General features: G+C 37.4%; 2 long non-coding RNA genes across 2 annotated transcripts; both read right to left on the reverse strand.

Annotated features, from left to right (window-relative positions):
- Positions 1-1720: 1720 nt before the first annotated feature.
- On the reverse strand, positions 1721-7139 carry LOC143392026 (uncharacterized). The gene is made up of 3 exons (XR_013090309.1): positions 7067-7139; positions 4188-4266; positions 1721-1818 (listed from the first exon to the last, which is right to left on the reverse strand). It is a non-coding gene; the product is annotated as an uncharacterized LOC143392026 (long non-coding RNA).
- Positions 7140-7945: 806 nt separating this feature from the next.
- LOC143393107 (uncharacterized) lies at positions 7946-14255 on the reverse strand. The gene is made up of 3 exons (XR_013090459.2): positions 14158-14255; positions 13918-13991; positions 7946-8059 (listed from the first exon to the last, which is right to left on the reverse strand). It is a non-coding gene; the product is annotated as an uncharacterized LOC143393107 (long non-coding RNA).
- Positions 14256-14520: the final 265 nt, after the last annotated feature.

The following is a 14520-nucleotide window of genomic DNA, read 5'->3' on the forward strand; positions in this document are numbered from 1 at the left end:
ATTATGATGAGAACTAGGATTGACTGGGCTCCATTTTAGGGCCCCCAGGAGCTTATGGTTCAACACTTATAGAGAACAAACCTATGGATTTTATGGTGAATGCTGGGGCTCAACATTTCAAAGAAAGAGACCACAGTTGTGAGGGCCCCAGGAAACAAAGCTCATCATCCTGTCTGTTACCCCAGCATTGAAATTTAGCAGGCCATGAAGAAGTCCATGAGATACTGAACATACCAGATTGCCCAGTTCAATTGATAGGTTGAGACCTAGTAGGAAAGCTCCAAGCCCAGATAACTGTTGATGCAAAAGGCCAGTCAGTGGGATCACTGGAAAAACCTGAAGCAAATACTTTAACCCTCACTATTCCCTGGAAAGATGACTGGCACCTCTTCAGCCTAGTGGAAACATCACAACAGGAAACAGACATCCCTTTCCAACTACAAGAAGTATAGACAGAGGCCAACCCACCTCGACTAGCCAAAAACTTTCTCCCAGTGGTGATGAAATTTGAACCTGAATCCATACTGGTACACTGAGATGACATCATATTCCTTATGAAGCAAATCTTGGAATTCAAAAATGTTTGGACACACTTTTACAATGTGGACTTCTCAGAATTCACCAATCACCATGAAATACACCTCTTTTGCCTGTCCAGAACCAGAAAGTGATGATTATTGACCAGTCCAACATTTACATATAGAAAATCAAGGGACAGTCACCTTACATCCTGTGGTCCCCAATCCACATAATCTCCTAAGTCTGCCCTCACCTGAGGCAGGCTATTTCTCATGTCTGGACCTTAAAGATGTCTTCTTCTGCATGCAACTTGTACCCCAGAGTCAGCCACCCTTTGCCTTCCAATGAGAAGACTCCAATGGGAAAAAGCGCCAATTGACCCAAGGTATGACCCATTATACCACAAGGTTTCAAAATCCCACCAACCATCTTTGGGATGGTGATGGCCTCTGACTTAAAAGCCTTTCCTGCAAAACAATGTGGATGCACATTGCTCCAATATGTAGATGATCTGTTCCTGGCTGGAGCAACCAGAGAAGACATCTAAAAAGGAACACAGCTGCTTCTCACTCTCCTATGTAAGGCTGGTTACAAAGTTTCAAAAAAGAAAGCCCAAATCTGTCAAGAAAAGTCAAGTACCTTGGTTTCTGTATGACTCAGGGACGGTGGCAACTGGGATACAAGAGGAAACAGGTGACCTGCTGTCAAATCAGAGATCTTTGGTGCCACTTAATTCTGCTTTGTATGGATCCTCAACTTTTCAGTTATGGCAAAACCCCTCTGTGAAGGCCCAAAAAGGAGAGAACAGGATCTGCTGTTTGGGGGGCAAACAAAACAAAATGACTTTGAGGACACTAAAGAAGCACTCACCAATGCACCTGGACTAGAATTCCCTGACCTCACAAAGCCTTCTTCCTGTATGTCCATGAATGGTATGGAATAGGTGTAGGGGTCCTGACTCAAATGTTGGGAACATGGCACATCCAGCGGCCTAACTATCTAAACAGCTGGACTCTGTATGTGGCCCAAGGCTGGCCACCTTGCTTATGGGCCCTTTCAGTCATGGCCCTTCTGGTGTTGGAAGCTAATAACCTGGCCATGAAACAAGAATTAGATGACCGTGTTCCTCTTAATTTTTACAATGTTGGCTGAAAAATGAAAGAATGGTCAGTTACCATTGGGAGGGAAAGCAAACCTTTTTCTTAAGATGGCAGCTGTTACTCAAGATAGTCATCCAGATGTTAAGCAAGGACCTTCCACTGGGTAAGAGAGTCTTTATGTAGTAAAGTTGTAATACATCTAAATAATTAAAAAAAAAAAAGAGAGAATACAATTAAATGATAAAAATGTCTATATAAATGAAGGGTAAATATTAAAAGGTTTGTGTGCAATTAAGTTGGTTATACAAAAGTAACACAATCAGATAAATCCAATCAAGGTTTTTCCCTAAAATCAAATATTAATGTAGTGATATAAACCAAAGTTTAATACATAGGTTGAAATGACAAGAATTCCTTCTAATATGAATTTATTCTTAACATTGAGTCTGTTAAGTTTTACTACCTAGAGCAATTAGTGTTAAAAATCAGGGTTTATATTGTTATTTTAGAGTACTGTACTAAATTACAGAGCCTAGATTTTTCTTTAAAAGCAAAACTTGATTAATATTTAAACATTATGTAATTATGGCACTGTTATACTTCTTTGTATATTAAATGTGTTCACATATTTCAGGCATAGAGGTCTTTAAAGTAAAACTTTTATTTTATTTTTATATGTGTATTTATTTATATGTGGTGCTGAGGATTGAACCCAGGGCCTCTCTCACACATGCTAGGCAAGCACTTTACTGCAGAGCCACAACCCCAGCCCTGAAAGTAAATGTTTTCAAAGAACATTTTATCAAGCTAATGGTCTCCAAAATAAAGTTGTCTGTAATGGTAATTTTAGATTATAAGGATAACAAAATTTACTGGGGATTTATTTATATTATTGAATGTTTCTGTAACTGAATCTAAACCTTATGTTACTTGTTACACTGGGATAAAAATGTAAGTGTATTTCTAAAAGATAATGAGAGTCTGATCTACTTAAAGATTAATCTTGTAAAACATAAAAACGTTTTGCCACTTTTTCCATAAAAACAAAGTTAAACCTCTCTTAGCCTTTCTTTAATTCTTGTTTCAGATAATGTCATATTGTTTTAACTAAAACAATCAGTTAGGCCAGACTCAACTGGTTTAAAGTTGTATTCAAAAGAATGATATTTCATTTTAAAGATTGCTGTGGTCTAAAACATAGGATATAATGTATAACTCAGCTAAGGTTTAAGATTATGTACAAATTAAATATTTTTTCCCTTGTTAATTTCAAGAATTTTTACTCGTGTTAATTTTATTTTAAATTTTTCTTTTAAACTTTAACTGCTATATGTAACTGCCTTACAAAAGTACAACTTCAAATACAACAACCTAAATTAGTTTGAAATATAAGACCATTATCTATAGACAGATAGTATATAATGCTAACTTCCAATGCTAATAGAGACTCTAATTAAATAAAAGGGGTAAAGATGACTATAAAGTTATAAACATTAAAGTTAAAGCCCAGTATTCTTAATAAGACTGGATTGCTGGATATTTAATATTAAGGCTTAAATATTAAGGGTAGGGGGCAAGAAAACAAATATTTGGAATTTGCCCTCTGACTCAGCTTGAACCCAGGGAAGAAGGGAACTTCTCTAAGAACTTTGAAACTCTGGTTCACATGACCTCCCAATCAGGTGGATTACTGGGACCTTAAAAAAAGAAATTCAATCAGTACACATACTCCAGAGGTGAGTCATTGGAAAAGAGAGATATTCCTGATGTTTCCAAGGGAAGCCACATGGTCAGTGAGGCCTTGACTTATCCTGCTGGATGGCATTAGCAGAGGTAAACAGCTGCTCCTTAGTTCCACAACAGAGACCACAAGAGAACTCAGCTGACTCTTAATGATAGATAAGAACAAGGTCACTTTGACCAGCTTGGTCTTGAATACCTAACAAATACCCTTAAAATGAAAACAGAGGCCATTCCAATGAAAAGATACTTTACAAAAATCAGATGGCATTAAGTAGCTTAACTAAATGTTGTGTTTACATTCTTGATAACTCTGACCAGGTTAAAGATTTACATTCCCAAATTTAGCTTTGTCCTCTCTGGCCTTTTAGACATTACTATGAGGAGAATTTCTCAGCTCTGACACCTCATCATGAGAGACTATTGATTTCTATCATCTTCATGATATTCATTGACATGTTCCAGAAGATGGAACATTTATCTTGTATTAATCTCATATCAGTACTCATGTCTTTATGTTTCTTTCATAGACACACCCATGCCCTGTTGAGTCTCAGGACTAAAGGTCATTCCAGGTGAACTGGGCTGCATGTAATAACCACACAAAGGCATAGAAACACCTTTTTCTTTGTGTTCTGTGATGGCTCCTGCAACCTCGGGGTCTGTGAAAAGAGAGAAAGCAGCATAGGTTGAAGCCTTTCTTGGGAAGAAGCTATTCAAATGAAGCAAGGGGTAGGATTACAAGGGAACAGGTGAGCTCAACTGCTGCACACACAGGCAGCTGAACTTAAGGTCACTCATGTGAATTTCCACAGACACACACTATACCTTTAATCAAGCTTCAGGATGGTTCCTCCACTCTGCCTCAGGTTACCCAAGTGGGAGAGCAAGAGAAAGTCTCCGGAGGCTGGTGAGAGAGAATGAGCATATTCAGAAGTGGGGTTTTATTGGGGACCCTCATTCTTAGAAAGTGCCATCCAAAAAAACATCAGAAGTGACAGGGTTACAAAGAACAGGTGAGTGTAATTTGAGCCAAAGGGCCATTCGGTGACATGCCTACATCTGAAGATGCACCCTCAAACTTCTGGGACCAGGGCAATGTCCAAGTCACTATGTTATGTAGTGCCAGTCAAAGCCTCTGCCCTGTAGAATGGAAAGAGCAGATCATTCAGAGTAGCTCCCCACACTCAAGCCTTCTGGGTGCCATCTACTCCTAGGGCTACTCCCAGGGCCATGCCTTATTATCCAACCATGGGAAAAAATGGAGTATGAGTCATGGCACTGCTGCACCGGACTATGTTGATCTTCCAGATCCCCATGGTGCCTCAGGACTAAAGGTGCCTGAATTTGAAGCAGCTACCCACAAATTCCCCCTTGATTAATAAATAAAGGCAATTGGGTACTACATGATTTAGTCACCGGATTCTCAGTCTGAGGTCACCATAATCTACAACTGAAACACAAAAGGAATTAATAGAAAACATATCATTTCAAAAATATAGTCAATTTGCAAGATCCAGGTTATTATTATTACTCTGACAAATACTCATCAGAAGATTTTTAATCTTTGCTCCATTGGGAAGCATTGCATTTGGCCATAATAATACAGATGTATTTAATTGGCATGGCCTTTAAGCCTATCCACAAACCATAGAGCAGAAGGTTCATTTGCATTATTCAGTATATTGTCTTCTAGAGTATTTTAACTTAGTTCAAATTCTTCCATCAGAACTTGCTGAGTATGAAAGGTCTTGGAAGAAATTTAAGTCAATTTTTAAGAAAATTCACTTGTTCTAAGTTTAAACCATTGCCATAAAGCCAATAATTATAGAAGCAAGGAATGATATTTAATGTACTCACTTCAAGGATCATGACATCAGGAGCTTGCCTAGGTCTAGTTAATTGGCATACACCTGTTTCAAAGCCTAAATGTTAACTTCAGTATATTATAGGTCTGAAATATTAGCTGGCAATAACTAGTGATACAATAAGATAAGTTGCATTCTTACCAGCTACAGGATATTTACCATCCTTTCTCTTAATTCTCACATTGAAGGAGTTTTTTAGGTCTGTCAATAATGTAAATATTTTGAAGGTAGAAGTCAAACATCAAAACATTATTTTGGGTGTTAACTCACTGAGGGTTAGGTTATTACCAATAAACCTCCAGTTGGTATGGCATCCTTGCATAATCAGCTTTGTCAATTCTGGGAGATTAGTCTAAAATATATCCACTATTTCTAGATATCTTGTGTCACACTGGCAAGACATTTGCATAATCTAATCACTTAGGAAAGGTGTCAATTCCTATTATAGAACGAGTAGGAGAATAATATGATGGTGGATATCTTATGTATGTAACTGGCCTGTATAGAAAAAAAAATCTATTTTAATAATCTTTCTGACAATTGCCCAGAAAAACAAATATCATCTTAACTTTTAAGGACCACCATTATTGGCTGGTTTAGGTTTCTTACATGCTGTATTTTTCTCAAAAGATACTCCCAGACCATCTGTTTATCATAAGATCAACATATAGGAATAACTAAACATCACAGTAGGTACAATTAATCTAGTTACATGGGTGAACTATCCAGTCCATTGTTCAAGGCACATTAAAGGTGGACCTGAGAAATGGGTCTATAGAAGTCTCTTCATAATTTTTACTTATCTGATAAACTCATGAAGCTGCGTGGCTCTAAATTCTGCAGTTGTGAGATTTACCTTACTATTTCAGGGTTTTCAGTCATTTTCATGATGAGAGGTTTCAATTCTCCTTTGAAATCTGATTTAATATACTGAATCATGGTAACAGTAAAACTCTGAATATTACAATTTAAGAAAAAAAAATTTAAAATATTGTAGGATCTACTGTATGCTTGTGGGGGTCCTCCTTTTTCCCCTTTCTGTTACAAATCATAGTATCATTAACTTAAGTTATAGGGAGCCCTCAATCTCGAGAGAATTTTCCAAAATATCTCTGTATCTCAGAATATTATCCTTTAAATAGGTGTGTCTTAACTGTCTTTAGGAAAATATGGTTAAGCTTACTTCCCAGTGTAGGGAGTAGTATGTAAATCTTACTATATTTTTGTGGATAATAGGTCCAATCAAAGAACTTATATAATACCAATGAATTTTCAACAAACTTTGCATCCTTTATTGCTCAAAACCAATGTACCACTTTAGTTTGGAGAACATCAATGTTCTTCCAAGTCTCACAACTATTCAGCCAAAAAAAAAAAAAAAAAAGTCATTTGTAAATTTCAGCAGGTCCTTTGAATCAATCAAATTTAGTCTCTAAGGAGAATTGTCAAATTTGGGATCTAAGTCAGCAGTTAAATACATTTCATGTTTAATCAAGAATGTGAATTTATTTACTAAATTTAATACTTGCCTTAACAATGAGAATCATTAGGCAATAAAGACCTTCTTGAAAGGAAATACACTTAACATTTTAATAGATCTTTATTGTGTAAAAACATGGACAATATCATAGCACACATCAGCATAGTAGATTCAAGAAAATAGCCTGAAATACTCTTGAATTAATCAATTAAAATTTTATACTCAGTCCAGTACATATAAATCTCTTTTCCAATTGTTTTAACTTTCTATATCATCTGCCTACATAATGATATAAAGATTTTTCTTTTTAGGAAAATACTCTTATCATTAAAATCCAGAATACAAAGACCTTGTTTTACCCAAAGATGATTCATTTCTTCCTCTTAGGACCTCCAATGTGTGCTTCCTCTCTGTGGAAGTATCTTCTTTTCCTTTTAGAATTTTTCCTGCTTTTCCTTTGGAAAAATATTTGAAAATGGTAGAATGTAACAAATTATTATACCTTGATAAGAAAAAACATCTCAAATGAAAATATAGTTAAAGCCATTGGATATTTCTGTAGACAGAATTAATTATATTTGTCTATTACCTTATAAAGTTTGTACAACAATTTGGGAGAGATTACTTGATGGTTGTATTATCTCTTGAAAGCAAATTTATAGTAAAATACATTTATCTCAAATACCTGTAATTAAAAAGCAGAGCATCAGAGAAATGCATGTATAAGTAATATATAAATTATGTGTTTTCTGTTGAAGAAAAATAATTAGATAAATACATATTAATTAAACAATTAGACATATATGCTAATTATTTTATGAATTAACAACTACAGGTAATCCAAATTCCTAGAAAAATATGTATTAAGAATCAGGGCATAACTTATAATTGTATTAACTTTATGCAACACGTGGTTCTTATGATATTTGGATCCATTTTAATTTTTCTTGGATTAGTAGTGCATTGTTTTATATTCTGACATATTAAGATCCTTCTATATACATTTACTTATGTCTTATAATTTCATACTCAGGAATGAGAATGAGGTCTTTGATTATCACAGGGACATTGCCAGCTTTTGTTCCTGTGACAAGGAAATGCCTCCTCATAACCTTCAAAATTAAAAGCAAAATATAAAGAAACATGTATGTCTTATAATTGTTACAGTATCTCTGCATTTTTTCTTAATAATACAGGTATAAAGAAAAAAAAGGTAAGTTACCTTTGAAACTTTGAAAAAGTTAGGCTTGGTAATGCAATGTAGAAACAGGTGGAATTAAATTTTGCCTGAAAAAACCTTTCATTAGTATTTATAGGTGGATATTCTTGAAAATGCAGTCTCTGTGCAGCTCCTGGTAGCAGGGATGAAACAGGAAATACAGGTTAGTGGCTGGAAAGCAGGACCAGAAGTCCTGTCTGAGTGACAGTGAAAGGACCAATGGGAAGCCGGGAAAATACAGGAGGCAGGACCAGGAAACCTGCTAGGCTTCAGGCTTCCTGTTGTCACCATGGTGATGGAAACAGCAGAGACCAGCTGCTCATTGTCTGGGGCAAAGGCTCCCAGAGCTTCCCTAGCCACTTGCATTCCATTTGATTTGTTTGTATTTTCTGCAGCTGGGGAGGATCTTAGGATGGGAGGCAGCTTGCCTTGTCTCTGCTACCTGTGCTTGCTGCAGCTGCTGTTCTCCTGTCTTTTGTATTTTCCCTTGCAGCATGTGGGACTTTAAAATTTTTGTTTTAACAGCAGATGCCAGTGTTACTATCAGATCTTAAGGCAGTCTGCATTTGGCACCTAGGTCAGGTTGTTTAAGGGTTAAAAGCACTGCTGTTGGTGGGTCTAGTTACAGACCCCATTATAATGGGCTAAAGTTTTTTGATGTAGCAAAGAGGTTCAGTATAAACTTTCTGAGTATTCACGAAAACAATAGAGGGCTGTGATATGGCTCAAGCAGTAGTGCACTGGCCTGGCATGTGTGGGGCACTGGGTTCAATCCTCAGCATGACATAAAAATAAAATAAAGATGTTGTGTCCACCAAAAACTAAAAATTAAATATTAAAAAATTCTCTCTCAAAAAAAAAAATAGAAAAATAAAATTCACTTCTCTACATGTAAAGAATCCTTGTATCAAGTCTCATCACAAAATTTTTCTTTTTTTTTTAAGAGAGAGAGAGAGAGAGGGAAAGAGAGAGAGAATTTTTAATATTTATTTTTTAGTTATCGGCAGATACCACATTTTTGTTTGTATATGGTGCTGAGGATCGAATCTGGGCGGCATGCATGCCAGGCAAACGCACTACTGCTTGAGCCACATCCCCAGGCCCCCAAATTTTTTTTCTTTTTCTCACTCTCTAAGTGCAGACTTCTAGTGCATAAACCCCCCAAAATTTTACCTAATATTTCAAAAGATTCATAGACACAATCCAAAAAGTCCACAAAAGCAATTTTTCCATGGGAGAGGACTGAATGTAACATTTCCCATGTCATCTTAATAATTCTTCACAATTATTTAGAGTCTCTAGAATTGTAAAAATTATTATTTTTCTTTCTAAAGACAAAATATTTCCAAATATTAAAAAAAGTATAATGCCACAGATTTTTATTCTAATTCACTTACTTTCTAGAATTCAGCCCACAATAAGACCCAGTCATGAGCCATGGCACTACCATGCCAGACTACAGTAATCTTTCAGATCCCTGTGGTGCATCAGGACTTAAAGGTGCATGACTTTGGAGTGGATCCCCACAACATCCTGTGCAGGTAATGGAATTTGAGTTTTGTTTGCTTAAAGCAGTCTAGCTGTGAAATACAGCTAAGAAAAGAAGGCAGCGGAAACACACACACACACACACACACACACACACACACACACTACACAGAAAGTAAGGGGTGGGACGGCTCTTTGACCTTACAAATCAAGCATCCACACTTGGAAGAGAGAGAGCCCAAATTTGCTTTATGATATATGGGAAAACTTCAAAGATTTTCCATACAATGTTCTTCTGCCAAATAAGGTAGAAGGTGGGCTGTCCAGGCCCAGTGGGTCATACCTAATTCTGGAAATACAAGAGCAGCATTTTCAACCAAGGTAAGACTGAAGTCATTTGCATTGCATAATTCATGAAGTGGAAGAAGACACAAAATGACTTGCAATGCTAAACCAAAATATCCCTGGCTCAAGGCCAAGAGAAGACATGAAATAGCTCAGGAGTGACTTCCCACACCCACCTCAAGATGACTTTACAACCTGTTCTTCACAAATCAGACTTTTACCATGGACCCCTTGACACACCCTATCTCTAATAGGGGACTCCAACTGCTTGTCCCACTACCATGATGCCCCCTATAACCTTGTAGCAACAAGAGTGATCCTCCCCCTTTTTCTCATAGCAGCAAGGAGTCCCTAGAATTTAATGGGGAAATAAAATTAAAATTTCAGTTAGTGTAGCGAGATAATTGGGTCAGATCACAAAAAAATGGAGACGTTTCAACCTGTTGTTAAGTCTCCTAACAGGTTCAACCTGAAGCTTATAGGTTCCTTGGGGAGAACAAACCCCAAGAGACCACTGATTTCCAACACCCATTACAGACAGGAGAATATGTCGACAGCATAAAGGTGTCTGCTCGAAAATAAATTAATTAATAAATAAAAGAAGAAGAAGAAGAAAGACAGAAAAAAAAAAAAGAGAAAAGAGCAAATAGCCCTCAGAGGGCCTAGCCACCCTCTAAATGTAAGAATAAAACATGTTGCTCATGTTTTTTCTATTACTCAGACAGTTTTATAAAGCCCTAGCTGCTACAATAACATACTTTGTCAGTCAAATTATTATATATGCTTGGCAATTACAACCTCTTACCAGATTCAAAAGGTAAGTCAAGGGTTTGATTGTTTCTACATAAAATTGGAATATTATGGGCAAAACTACATGCGTCTTGATCAGAAAAACTTCATTCTAACTTTACATTCCATTTCATATAACAAAGATTTGTTCCATGAGAAACCTCTGCCTCTACCACCTCCTGCCAAACATACACTGTTTGGAAAAAACATGGTGGTTAAAAATGCTTTTTATTATTCTTATACAATGTATTATCAAGACATACAATTATAAGATGCTGTCTTTTAGTTGATATTTCTCATGAGAAGTATACTGTACCCTGAACTGGATCATTCTGACCCACTTCCTACATTGCTATGGTTTTGAATTACTGGTAGTTTGCAGTTTTAGGCTACAAAAGAGATATCCTACTTTCTGCAAGGGGTTGAGATATGCAAAGGCAATGTGGTCAGTGGCCCTTGACCAGCCAGTGAATAAATGTCCATGTCTTCCTTCAAGCCTCAGTTATATATATCTAGAAAATGCCACGAGACACTGCTCCACCATTCACTAAATCAGTAGCAGAGGCTATGAGCCTCATTAGTGACCTGGGAAAGCCCTGAATTCCAGTGATATACTGCAAAAAGCTCTGAATACCAATTAGACACCAGTGAAGGCCTGAATGCCAAGAGACATATTTGAAGGCCTTTAAATCACATGAAATTATGAAAAGCATTTGAGTATCCCTGAAATACTATGGACAACACTGAATCATAGACAAATCCTGGAGAGAACTACTGAAATACCATGTAAAGTAATGAGTCCCACTTAAAGAATATGGAAAAGCCTTGAGTTTCCTTGTTGAACAGCAAAAACCAAGAGGAATCAGGGAAAGGTCCACAAACCCATTTAGAGCTGGTGAAATCCCATAAACCCACTTACAAGCTACTAAAGGCTTTTACTCTCACAAAAGCCCTGGGGGAAATCTAAGACCAAATCGTACCTGAGATTTAAAAACAAACAAACAAACAAACAAAAAAAAAAAAAAAAACCTAGAAAATACCCTTAGGAGAAAATCCTTAGATTGCACTAAGAAATTATGGAGTAGCCCTGAGTACCACTGACAAGAGTGGGTAGGCCGTGAGCAAAATATGACAATGTCAATATCCCTGAGTTTCAATGACACACTAGGCAAGGAACTAATCCCTATTGAGATACTAAAGAAGGCCAAAATTCTCCAAGAATGATTGGGGAAAAAAATCAAAGCAATACTAGATATTGTGAAGCATCCTAAAACCCACTGAAAGATTAGGATAAGCCCTAGGCCTCACTATGATACTCGGGAAGCCTCTAACATTCAATTACACACCAAGAATATCGTTACACCACTGTGAGGCTGGGAATGGCTCTAAGCTCCACAGAGTCACAGGAAAAATCCCGGGGATTCAGTAAAAAATACTGAAAGGCCCTGAACCCAATGTTTCCATTTGGAAGATTCAGTGTCACTCTGATGCTGGAAGAAACACTGAACATCAACTGATACTCTGAGAATAGCACTGAGCCTATGGAGAAATTCTATAAAACCAAGTAAAAAAGAGACACTGTGGATGGCTCTGAAGTCCAGGGAGGTCTAGAAAAGGCAATGAGACTTATTAAGACCCTAGGAAGGAACCTGAGCACAAGGTGAACATGGGAATGGTGCTCATCTGCACTTACACCCTGTGAAGGTCATGAGAACACAAAGACTCCTAGGAAGGCTGTGAATACATCCATCAACCTAAGGAAGGCCTTTAGCATTTTGAAGACTCTGAAAAAATTTTAACACCACTGAGCAAACAGTGATTAAAGCACTGAGACATTTATTGAGGCCATGATCCTCCTCTAAGCACTGGGCAATAATCTGGGCACCATGAAGAACATGTGGAGGTCTCTAAACATGACTGAACTTTTGAGGAAGGCCTTGAGCCCTCCTGAGACCCTAGAATAGGTCATGAGACACACTTACAAAAAGAAAACAAAACAAATTAAAACAAAAGCCCCTGAGCTCCTCTGATATCATGAAGAAGGCCCTGAGTGTCAGGTAGACAATGGGGTAAACCCTGGTCATCAGTGTAACCTAGAAAACCTATAGCTTCACTGACTGCTTGGAAAGGCAATGACACCAATATGACTGTGAAGAAGGCCCTGGGAACAACTGTGACCCTGGGAATGGCAATGAACTCCACTGAGGGCCTGGAAAAGGGGCTGAGATTTACTGACACTGAACCCAGTCTACCTTTGGGGAAATATTTAAGCCGGGGTGAAACTCTGGGGATAGCACTGAACATGACTGAGACACTGCAAAATATTCTGAGAAAAACTGAGGGCCCGGTAATGGTAATGAGTTCCACTGAAGATTTTGGCAATGTTTTTGGCTCTGTGAAGATATGGGGAACATACTGTACCGCAATCTGGCTGGGCACGAATAACCAAGCTGCCACAAAGCCTTGTAGGTTCAAATAGCCACTACTTTATTTCAATTCTCACTGGCACTGCATGCGCGCTTTTCTGCCAATGCCACCCACGCGGCCCATCAAGCAAACCCCCACACCAGAAATCCCTCCTCTGGACTTCCCCAACAAATGGAAACTCTCCGGGAATCCCCAGGAGAACTCCAAAGTAGCAGGAGAACTCCAAAGTAGTGGGAGCCTGAGGCAGCAAGAGCTGCCCCATTGCCTGACAGTAAAGGTCAAATATACAATACAATCAATCCAGCATCACAGCAATTATATATAGCTTAACTCAAATCATCATCTCAATGATTCACATATCAATGGTTCACCTTTCAAACATTCCCTCTGGCTAATGCCAGGCATCCTTCTGACCAGCCCTGGCTCTCAACAATACTAAACCACATTGAGATCTGGGAATGTTGGAGAGATCCACTGAATGCTGGAGGAATGAAAGGAGAACACTGAGACTCTAGTAGACCACCCTGAACATGACTGTGAGAATAGAAGAGACCATAAAACTCATTGAGATTCTAGGCAAGGCCAGAATCACACTCCACTGAATGCATATGAAAGGTCATGAGTCTCATAGTGACTTGCAGAAGTTCTAAATTCCAGTGATTCACTAAAAAAATTCCTGAAGCCCATTTAGACATCAATGAATGACTGAATTCTAAGAAACACTTTTAAAGGCCTTTAAATGACACACTTGTTAAAAGCATCTGAATGCCCTTGAAATACTATGGACAGCCTTCTGTCTCTCTGAGACCCTGGAGATGATTAAAAGAACATGGAACATCCAGTGGCCTGTCTATCTAAAGAGCTGGACTCTGTATGTAGCATAAAGTTTTCATACAAAAATTACCAATGATAATGGCAATTAGATAAAGGAGGTTGACTCACCATTACTTGCAATAAATTTCTGTTAATTTTTTGTAGAGCTTGAAAAAGGCAATATAGTGTTGTTTCTTTAACAACTAGAAAAAATAAGAAAGCATTTCAGTAGTTAACAGAATACAAGAACATGCTCAATTTAAATGTACTAGAAATTGCTGTAAATGAACCAAGGAAAATTTAGAAGAAAGGGTTAAATTTGGAATGTAAGGAATTGAATGTTTTTGAAATAATGTATGTCCCAAGTACCTGATAGAGAGTTAAGGTTGAAATTTTTTCTGTAACAACATGGAGTCCTGATTGTAATAACACTTCCAGTAATGTTTGTAGAATTTCATCTGTGATGTTTCATCCTGTAAGCAACATATCATCCATACAATGATAAAGAAGTAAATGGGAAAATTTCTGACCAAAAAAGAGCAAGGCTTTATGAACAAAATATCGATATAATGTTGGGCTACTTAGCATTCCTCATGGGAGAACTTTCTAATGCAATCTATTAGTAGTTGGAAAGTTCTTCCATAGGAATGGTTAAAAATGAGGACAGTTAAAAGCAAATTTTTTTCTGATCATCAGGAAAGAGGAACTTTTTAAAAAAAATTTTTTATTTGT

Source organism: Callospermophilus lateralis, chromosome 2 (genome assembly GCF_048772815.1).
Source record: "Callospermophilus lateralis isolate mCalLat2 chromosome 2, mCalLat2.hap1, whole genome shotgun sequence".
Taxonomy (NCBI): Eukaryota; Metazoa; Chordata; class Mammalia; order Rodentia; family Sciuridae; genus Callospermophilus; species Callospermophilus lateralis.